This window comes from Prionailurus viverrinus, chromosome A3, assembly GCF_022837055.1.
Source record: "Prionailurus viverrinus isolate Anna chromosome A3, UM_Priviv_1.0, whole genome shotgun sequence".
Taxonomy (NCBI): domain Eukaryota; kingdom Metazoa; phylum Chordata; class Mammalia; order Carnivora; family Felidae; genus Prionailurus; species Prionailurus viverrinus.
The window spans coordinates 98,078,868-98,088,059 of NC_062563.1; the positions used below are offsets into that span (position 1 = coordinate 98,078,868).

A 9,192-nucleotide genomic window follows, 5' to 3' on the forward strand; every position below is an offset into this window, starting at 1 on the left:
TTATCTTTCTTTCACATTTACTACTTTATTCAATCATTTATAAGTATGGACCTAATGATATTTATTTTATACTTTGAGTTATAAACCAGTTCCACATTATTTATTCATTTTGCTGTCATGTGTTTCCAGTTGGAAAGTTGGAAGTTCTTCATTTGTCTCCTGTCTTCTTTTGATGTGCATAACAGTATCAAAACTGTTAAACCATGAACCTGTGGAAACAACTTACAGACTAGAGAACATAATTATATGCACTTACTTTTGCCTCCTTTTGACTTCACTCATTTACAAAGTTGCTTAGGTGGCACCTTTTCCCCATCCCCTTCAGTGAATTGTTTCATACATTTGTGATACGATTAGATTCGCTTACCATAAATTGCATATTTCTTGGATCCTTCAACCCCTTAAATGATCTCATTAAATTTACATACATTAAAGTTTCCTCATTGTGTTATAAAATTCCATAGGTTTTGACAAATGCATAATGTCATGCACCTACTATTACAGAATCTAGTAATGTCCTTACTGAATAGGTTTACTGCCCTGTGTGTTATCTATTTATCTATTGCATTTTCCTCCCAAATATCTGGAAAATACTGATCTTTTTACTGTCTCTATACATTTGCATTTTTTGGAAAGCAATACAGTTGGAATTGTTCAATGTCTTGCCTTTTTAGACTTGATTATTTTCGGCAATCCATTTATTTGCATTTTGTCCATGTCCTTTTCATAGCTTAGTAATGGATTTTTTGTTTTACTAAATAATATTCCATTTTATGGATACACATTGTTTATCCATTCATCTACTAAAGAACATCTTGGTTGCTTCTGTTTTTATGGCAATTATAAATAAAGCCACTGTAAAAATTTATGTGCAGGTCTTTGTGTGGACATTCCCTTCAATTCAATTCAATTTATATGAATCATCTGGTAAGAATATGTTTAGCTTTATAGGAAACTGCCAAATTATCTTCCTAAGTAACACACTATTTTGTATTAAAAAGTTGTTATTGCTGTGCATCCTCACCAGTATTTTGTATTGTCAATTTTTCATATTTCAGTCATTCCCATAGGTTAGGGTAGATATCATTCTTGTTTTAATTTGCAGTCCTCTTACAATAAATGGTGGTGAGCATATTTTCATGTGCATATCTGCCATGGAGATCTTTTGGTGATTTTTATTTTGGGTTCTTTGTTTTCGTATTGTTAGACACAAAAAGTTCCTTGTATATTTTATTTTACTTTTTAAGTTTATTTCTTTATTTTGAGAGAGAGAGCACAAGCTGGGGAGGGGCAGAGAGAGGGAGAGACAGAATCCCAAGCAGGTTCCGTGCCATCAGTGCAGAGCCCAATAAGGCTCTAACTTACAAACTGTGACATCATGACCTGATCCAAGCTCAAGAGTCAGACACCTAACCAACTACACTACCCAGGTGCCCCCTTGTATATTTTATTTTATTTTATTTTAGTTTAGTTTAGTTTAGTTTAGTTTAGTTTATTTAAGTTTAGTTTATTTAAGTTTAGTGTATTTAAGTTTATTTATCTTGAGAGAGATTGAGCAAGTGGGGAGGGACAGAGAGAGAGAGAATCCCAGTCTCCACACTGTCAGCAGAGCCCAGTGTGGGGCTTGAACTCATGAACTGTGAGATCATGACCTGAGCTGAAACCAAGAGTTGGATGCTCAATCCACTGAGCTACCCAGGCACCTCCCCTTTTATATTTTAGATAGAAGTATCTTATCAGGCACCTATTTTGAAAGTATTTCTCTAGTCTTCAGATAGCCGTTTCATTCTCATAATGGTCTTTTGCAGATAGTAACTTTTTCCTTTTAATAAATTTCAATTTATTTTTTCCTTTCATGGATTGTTTTTAGTGTTCTATCTAAAAACTAATTGCCAAACCCAAAGTCACCTAGATTTTCTCCTATTATCTCCTGGAAGTTTTATAGTTTTCTCTTTTTCCATAGTTTTATGGTTTTATTAACACAAATAGGACATGAACATATGTCTACACATTTTCTTTGCTGCACAGCCTGGCATTGGTATTGGTGACCCTGATGGCCAGCTGGGCTGCTCTTTCCACAGTGGCTTTGTGGTTCTTGGAGGAGACATTGTGAGCAACTTCTGCACAGTAAGATTTGTTGCACGTCAGCAGCACTTCAAGCTCCTTGACATTGTGGACTAGGAACTTCTAGAAGGCACTGAACAGAATGTGCCTTGTTTTCTTCTTGCTCCTGTAACAATGTTGGGTATCAAGATCTGGCCCTTGAAACGTCTGCACAGAGTATTGTCAGTTGCTCTGAGTTTCCACGAGCTGTGCTTAAGTTTGACATATTGGTCTGACTGGTGCCAGATGAACTTCCTGGTCCTCTTTTTAATGATCTTGGGCTTCACCAGAGGTTATAGGGAGGCCATGATGCTGAGTAAGAGATGGCCACCACCTCCTCAGGCAGCGCCCAGGAAGACTGTAGTCTTGCATTTTGCATTTAAGTCTACGATCCATTTTGATTTATTATCCTGAAAGCTGTAAGGTCGGTGTCTAGATTCATTTTTTTTTTTTTTGCACATAGATATACACTTGTTATAGAACCATTTCTTGAAAAGGCTATCCGTTTCCTGTTGATTGCCTTTGCTAATTTGTCAAAGATGAGTTGACAGTATGTGTAGGGTTCTAACTGTGGGATATCAATTCTGATCTATTCACCCTATGTGGCTATTCTTTCTCCAATAGTGGGCTGCCTTGATCACTCCAGATTTATAGTAATCTTGAAATCTAGTAATGTCAGTCCTCCAACTTGTTCCTTTATCTGTATTGTTTTGTCTACTCTGCATCTTTTGTCTTATAAACTTTAAAATCAGTGTACTGATATCTACAAATTAGCTTGCTGTGATTGATTGGGATTTTGTTGACTTTCTAGATCAGTTTCAGAAAAATTGAGATTTAATGATTAAGAGTCTTCCAACAAGGAAATTTTCTTGAACTATTATTTAAACTTCTTGAACTAAGAGTAGCTCTGTATTATTTAGATCTTTGTTTTCTTTCATCAGAGTTTTTAGCTTTCCACATGTATATCCTCTACATATTTTATAAATTTATATCCATGCATATTTTGATGTAATTAAATAATATTGTGTTATTAACATTAAATTGTAATTGTCTTTTGGTAGTATGAAAAAAATAATGAGTTTGGTGTAGTAGCCTTAGATATTGAAATTTTTCTATAAGGACATATTAATTCTGGGAAATTTTAATCAATTTCCTGGAATTTTCTTACAGAGATAATCATGTCATCTCTGTCTCTGTCTTTCTCTCTTTCTCTCTGTCTCTGTCTCTCCCCCTCTCCCATTTCCTCTCCCTCTCTCTCCTCTGATGGCACTGTTTCCCAATATGGTGTTGAAGGGGAATGGTGTGAGGTAACGTTCCTGCCTTGTTCTTGATCTGTGCCTATTGGATCTATCAATTACTGAAATAGGGGTGTTGAAGACTGTAGCCATAATACAGTTTTGTCTTTTCTCCTCGCAGCTTTACAGGTTTTTGCCTCATGTATTATGATACTCTGAATACATGATATGGATTTTTCTGTCTTCTTGGAGACATGCCCACTATATCATCATGTAATACTTCTCTTTATCCCTGATAACTTCCATGCTCAGAAATGACTTGTTCTGAAATTAATACAGCTATTCCAACATTCTTCATTGGTGTTAGCATGGCATATGTTTCTCCTTTCCTACAGGGTTCACTTCAAAATTCTCCTTCCCAGTTCATACACTAGTAGGAACAAAAAACATGTCTGTTATTTACTATAGACTTCTCTGTTTGTGATTATGCTTTTTTCCTTGAAAATATTTCCCTTGAAATACTTTAGGTCTTACTCTTTGAATTTGTTTGTGTTTTTCTTTTCCCCTCAAACTCCATTCACTGCCTTGATCTCCTCAATTCTCATGATTTTAAATACCATATATGTAACAGTGATTCCTAAGTTTATATATTTTCTTTATTTCCCCTTCTAACTTATTATTATTACATTGCATTTTCTATAATAGCACCATTTCATGTTTAATAGGAATATGCCCTAAACTGAAATTGATCTCAATTAGTGATTACTTCAGTCTTCCAATTTTTCAAGTCAAAATATTTGTATCCATTCTCATTTCCTTTCTTTTTATGTTTTTAATTCCTTCCTTACTCACCCACTTACTTCTTTCTATCTTCTGCCTCACTCCCTCTCTTCCTTCCTTTCTTCCTTTTCTTTCCTTCTTTCCTTCTTTTTTCCCCTGCCTTCTTTCATAGCCAATAATAAATCTATCACAAAACCTCCTTGACACTATTTTCAAAATATTCACAGATAAGACCATTTCTGACTGTGCCATTGGCTACCACTCTGGTCCATGACAGGTCAGTAGCCATCCATCTGTTCTCCTTGTTTCCCCTCTTATATTATCACCCCTCTCTAACAATCCCCAATTTTAGGGTCAATTTTTGATATATCAAATATATTCATTTTATTTATTTATTTATTTATTTATTTAGGTAATTACTTAGTTTATAAAAGGCTTTTTTCCAAGAAGTTTTCAGTTTACCAAAAAATGCAGACCACAGAGAAGATTGAATCCAGAGTGTTGGACATAACCATTTATGTGACCTATCAGCAGTGGGAAAATCAGCTAATAATTTTTGTCTACATTAAACACTCCCTTTACATGATTGCCAGTAGAAGAAATAGTTGATAAGAATACTAAGAGGATGAAAACTAAAAATAGATTCCTGGCTTCTCATGTTTTTTGCAGCTTGATAGGCATTTGAGCATATTTAATTTTAATGTGCCACTAATAAAATATACAGCTATCATCCAAAAATGAGCATGACAGATTTCAAAGTTATTGCTTTCCAATGATGCTGATTTGCTTCTCCTCTGTAATTTGAGTTTGGTATCTGTGACCTTCTAGATATATGACTCTAGTAAATATCCCTAACAAAAGATGAAAAAACCACTTACTTCACTGGATGGTTGAAAAAAATCAACAAAATGCTATCAATCAATATATAGATTATACATTGTTATAAAAATGAGTGTGTATTTTAAAGCACCCTTCCCTCAAAATACCCTGATAATTTTGTCATCAGTTACAATGCAAATTGATATTTTACCTCCTGGGGTGTTAAATCTTCTGTATGTTGCAAACAAGTAATCTAATTCCTACTCTGAGTTTTGATAATTTTTATCAAAGTTTAGGTCCATACTATTAATTCCTTTAAGATATGATCTCTTTACAAATTGATTAGATATTTTAGATATTGGTTTTTTTCTTTACTATTCTGGAAAATATTTTTTAATTCACTTTCTTTTTTGGAGTAGGTTTTGATTCACAGAAAATTGAGTGGAAGGCACAGAGATTTCACATATACTTTGTTCCATACTCACACATAGCTTCCCATTTTCAGCATCTCTCACAACATGATACATTTGTCACAGCTGATGAACCTACATTGACACACCATACTTACCCAAAGAACATGGCTTATTACATTAGGGCTGTAAGGATTGCTTTTAAAAATATATATTTTTCCGTATTAATACCAGTTTAAGAATATATACCAAGGAATATTTATAGCAATGACAATTAAGGGAAAATAAAGCAGGTTCTTTGATATTCAATATTTATCTGTGCCATGATTTTAAATGGGGGGGAAATAACATTTCTTTCCATAATTTGCTTCTCCTAACTTGCACACAATTTATTCCTCATAAGAATAAATCTCGTTGAAAATCACCACAGGCCCAGGAAAATGCTCAGATCTTGTTCAGATTTCCAATATAGCATCTCTAGGATTTGTTTTGCAAAAAGTCCCCACTGGCAAATCATTTTAAAAATGTAAACACATTTGATGTAATGAAGCTACACGCTGCAGTCATCTCGGAAGGATTAGCAAATTACTGCTCTTTATTCTACTTTATTTAAACACTATTCCAAAGAAATAAAGCAGAGACTGAATCAGGAATTGGAAGAGAAACCACCACATATATTACATAGCAGTGGTCACTTCAGTAATTAATGTTTCTTAGTTGTATAGTACATTAGAGTTCAGGTAACCTTTTTTTTTTTTTTTTGCATCTCATTTTATCATTACATCAATCCCATGAATTTAGCATAAAAAATGGTTCAATTTATTTAATTTAAGATGGAGAAAATCCAGTGGGAATATGTGACATATTCAGGGGCCCACACTTAGTAAATGGCCAGAAGCAAATCCTAGGTCCTGCACTCTGACCTGAATGTCTAGAGCATGGGAGGGATACAAGAGACTTGTCTCAAAAAGTAAAGGCACTTATTAGGTAATATAGGAAATGTATCAAGAAAAGCAAAAAGAGATAGAGAAAGAGAGAGAGAGATGACACACAGGTCTGTAAACAAAGGATTATGATTACAAAGTTGCCAGTACTAGAATGTAGAGAAAGTGTTTGCATATTGTTGGCTAAGAACATGTGAGGAAAAAGGTGTCAAGAAACACCACTGGGAAAACAAGTGTGGGCCAGACCCCTGTATACATGCTAAGCTGCATATATATATATATATATATATATATATATATATATATATTTTTTTTTTTTTTTTTTAAGGAAGTGAGAAGCCATGGAATAGTTTCTCTAAGGGGAGTGAAATGACTAGATTTTAATTCTTGCAAGACCATCTGGCTTCGGTATGGTTAGAATGAAGTAAGAGTAGATGCAAGCAAAATAATATGGAAATTATTGCAATAATCTAGGTGAAAGATAATTATGGGGTTATTTAAAGCATGGAGTTAAATTAACAGGTTAGAAAAGTAGAATATTTTTTGAAATGTTTAAGCTGATTAACTGGATGAAGTTATGAAGGGCCAGACTCCATCCATCAAGGGTTAATATATATTTAGTGCACATTGAGAAAAGCAATAAAGGACACCAGATACAGAAGAAACCTCCGTTTGAGGAAATTTCATAGTTAAAGCCCTGTTTGAAAATTTGAGTACATTTTTAGGAATATTTTCAATAGCGTGACTGGTGTAAAAATATTTTTGTAGAATGATTAATGGAAATGTAACTGCTTTATTGGCTTCAATTCTGCATGTAAGACTGTGAAAGCCTCCACACGATCCAACAAGTAAAGAACTCAGCAAACTGAAACATCAACAATTCTTCTAGATTCTGTAGGAGAAGGAAGGCTATAGGGCAAACCACTGCCCCCCAGAGTTAGGAGACAGACTTACAAAAATAAAGAGTCACAGCTTACCAGAGATGGGGCCCAGGAGTGCAAACCTCCATGAGAACCAATGTCTGGGTAGGAAAAACTGAGCCGTAGTGAGGAGTTGTTGGAAGCTCAGTGTGGAAAATTCTGAGTTAAACTCACCAAGGAGTCCCAACCACAGGGGAGACTCCAAAATTTTGTGAGAGTTGACTTCAGGGACACAACCAGTTTGTTGAAGAAAATAAAGGAGAAAAATCCCCTCATGCTTATGGAAGGGGGAGGGGCAATGGAGCAATTTTGGAATAAACCACAGCACACTTTTTTTCATTAACAAGGCCTGACCTCAGGAGAAGCTAGTTAACCAAAGTCTAGCCTTCTGGGATATCAGCATACCCTAACTGACCTGAGAGAAGGGAAATAGTCAACTCCAGCCAATTGTATCCATCCTCTCCTGCCTAAGAAGGGAGATAAAAAATGCTAAAAAACACTGGTGAAGTTCATAGTTCACAGGTATAGGCACATTAACACACTGAGAACTAACAAGACCATAGATTTTTGCCCAGACCCCATTCCTTGCTGTCACATTACTAAAGGCCTATGTACAGCAGTTTCTTTTACATGTTACATCATGTCCAGCTATCAAGAAAACATTACAAGGCATATCAAGTGGCAAAATCACCTTTTGAAGGCATAGAGCAAGCAACAGATCCATACATGGCAGAGAAGTTGATATTGTCAACCAGGAACTTAAAATATCTATGATAAATATACTAAGGGCTCTAGTGGATGAAGTAGACAGTTTGCAAGGCAGATAAGCAAAGTAAGCATAGAAATTGAAATCATAAGAAAAAGAAAGAAAGAAATGTTACAAAAAATAAAAAAAAACTGTAGAAGAAATGAAGGAAGGCTTTTATGGGCTTATTAGTACACTAGACACAGCTAGAGGAAAGAATCTCTGGCTCAGAGATTATATCAGGATTATCATCAAAACCCAATAGGAAAACAGACCCAAATTTGGGAAAACAGAATATCCAAGACTGTGGAACAAATACAAAAGGTGTAACATATGCATAATGGGAATACCAAGAGCAGATGAAAAAGAGAAAGGAACAGAAGAAATACATGAAACAGTAATGACTGAGAATTTCCTCAAATTAATGTCAGACATCAAACCATAGATCCAGAAAGATCTGAGAACACCAAGCAGGATCAATGTCAAAGGACATTACCTAGGGAAGTGATTTCAAACTACAGAAAAACAAAGGTGAGGAAAAACTAGAAAGAAAGCAGATGAGAAAAAGCACCTTACCTATAAAGTAACAAAGCTAAGAATTACACCCAGCATATTCTCAGAGACCAGGAAAGCAAGAAAAGAATAGAGTGAAGTAATGTGTTAAAAGTCCGACCATCCTGGAATTCTATATCTTGTTAAATTACCCCTCAAAAGTCAAGGAGAAATAACGGCATCTTCAGATAAACAAAAATTTGAGGGTATCAGATGCCAGTAGAACTGCTTTGCAGGAAATATAAAAAGAAGTTATTTAAAGAGAAAAAAATGATGTAGGGGTTAGAAACTCAGATCTGTATAAGGAAAGAATGAGCATCAAAGAAGGAATAAGTGAAGGTAAAATAAAAAGTTAATTTCTTAATTTTAACTGACCAAAGAGATATGAGTTTTATCCAAAATAATCAAACAATTTGTTTAATTATCTGTGTTTACATACATATACATATATATGTATATATATACACACATATATCTATTTTTATGTGTATATGCATGTGTGTATATATATATATGTGTGTGTATATACATACATAAATGTATATGTATATAAATGTATATGTATATAGATGTAAATATATATAAATGTATGCCTATATATAAATGAACTGGATGACAGCAGTGATACAAGATGAATTGTAAGGAAGTGATTGATATTATTTTGTTAGTATACTTTATCAAATA

At 34.4% G+C, this 9,192-nt stretch overlaps 1 pseudogene; it reads right to left on the reverse strand.

Annotated features, from left to right (window-relative positions):
• Positions 1 to 2,004: 2,004 nt before the first annotated feature.
• LOC125162955 (60S ribosomal protein L32-like) lies at positions 2,005 to 2,411 on the reverse strand (annotated as a pseudogene).
• Between the last annotated feature and the right edge of the window lie 6,781 nt (positions 2,412 to 9,192).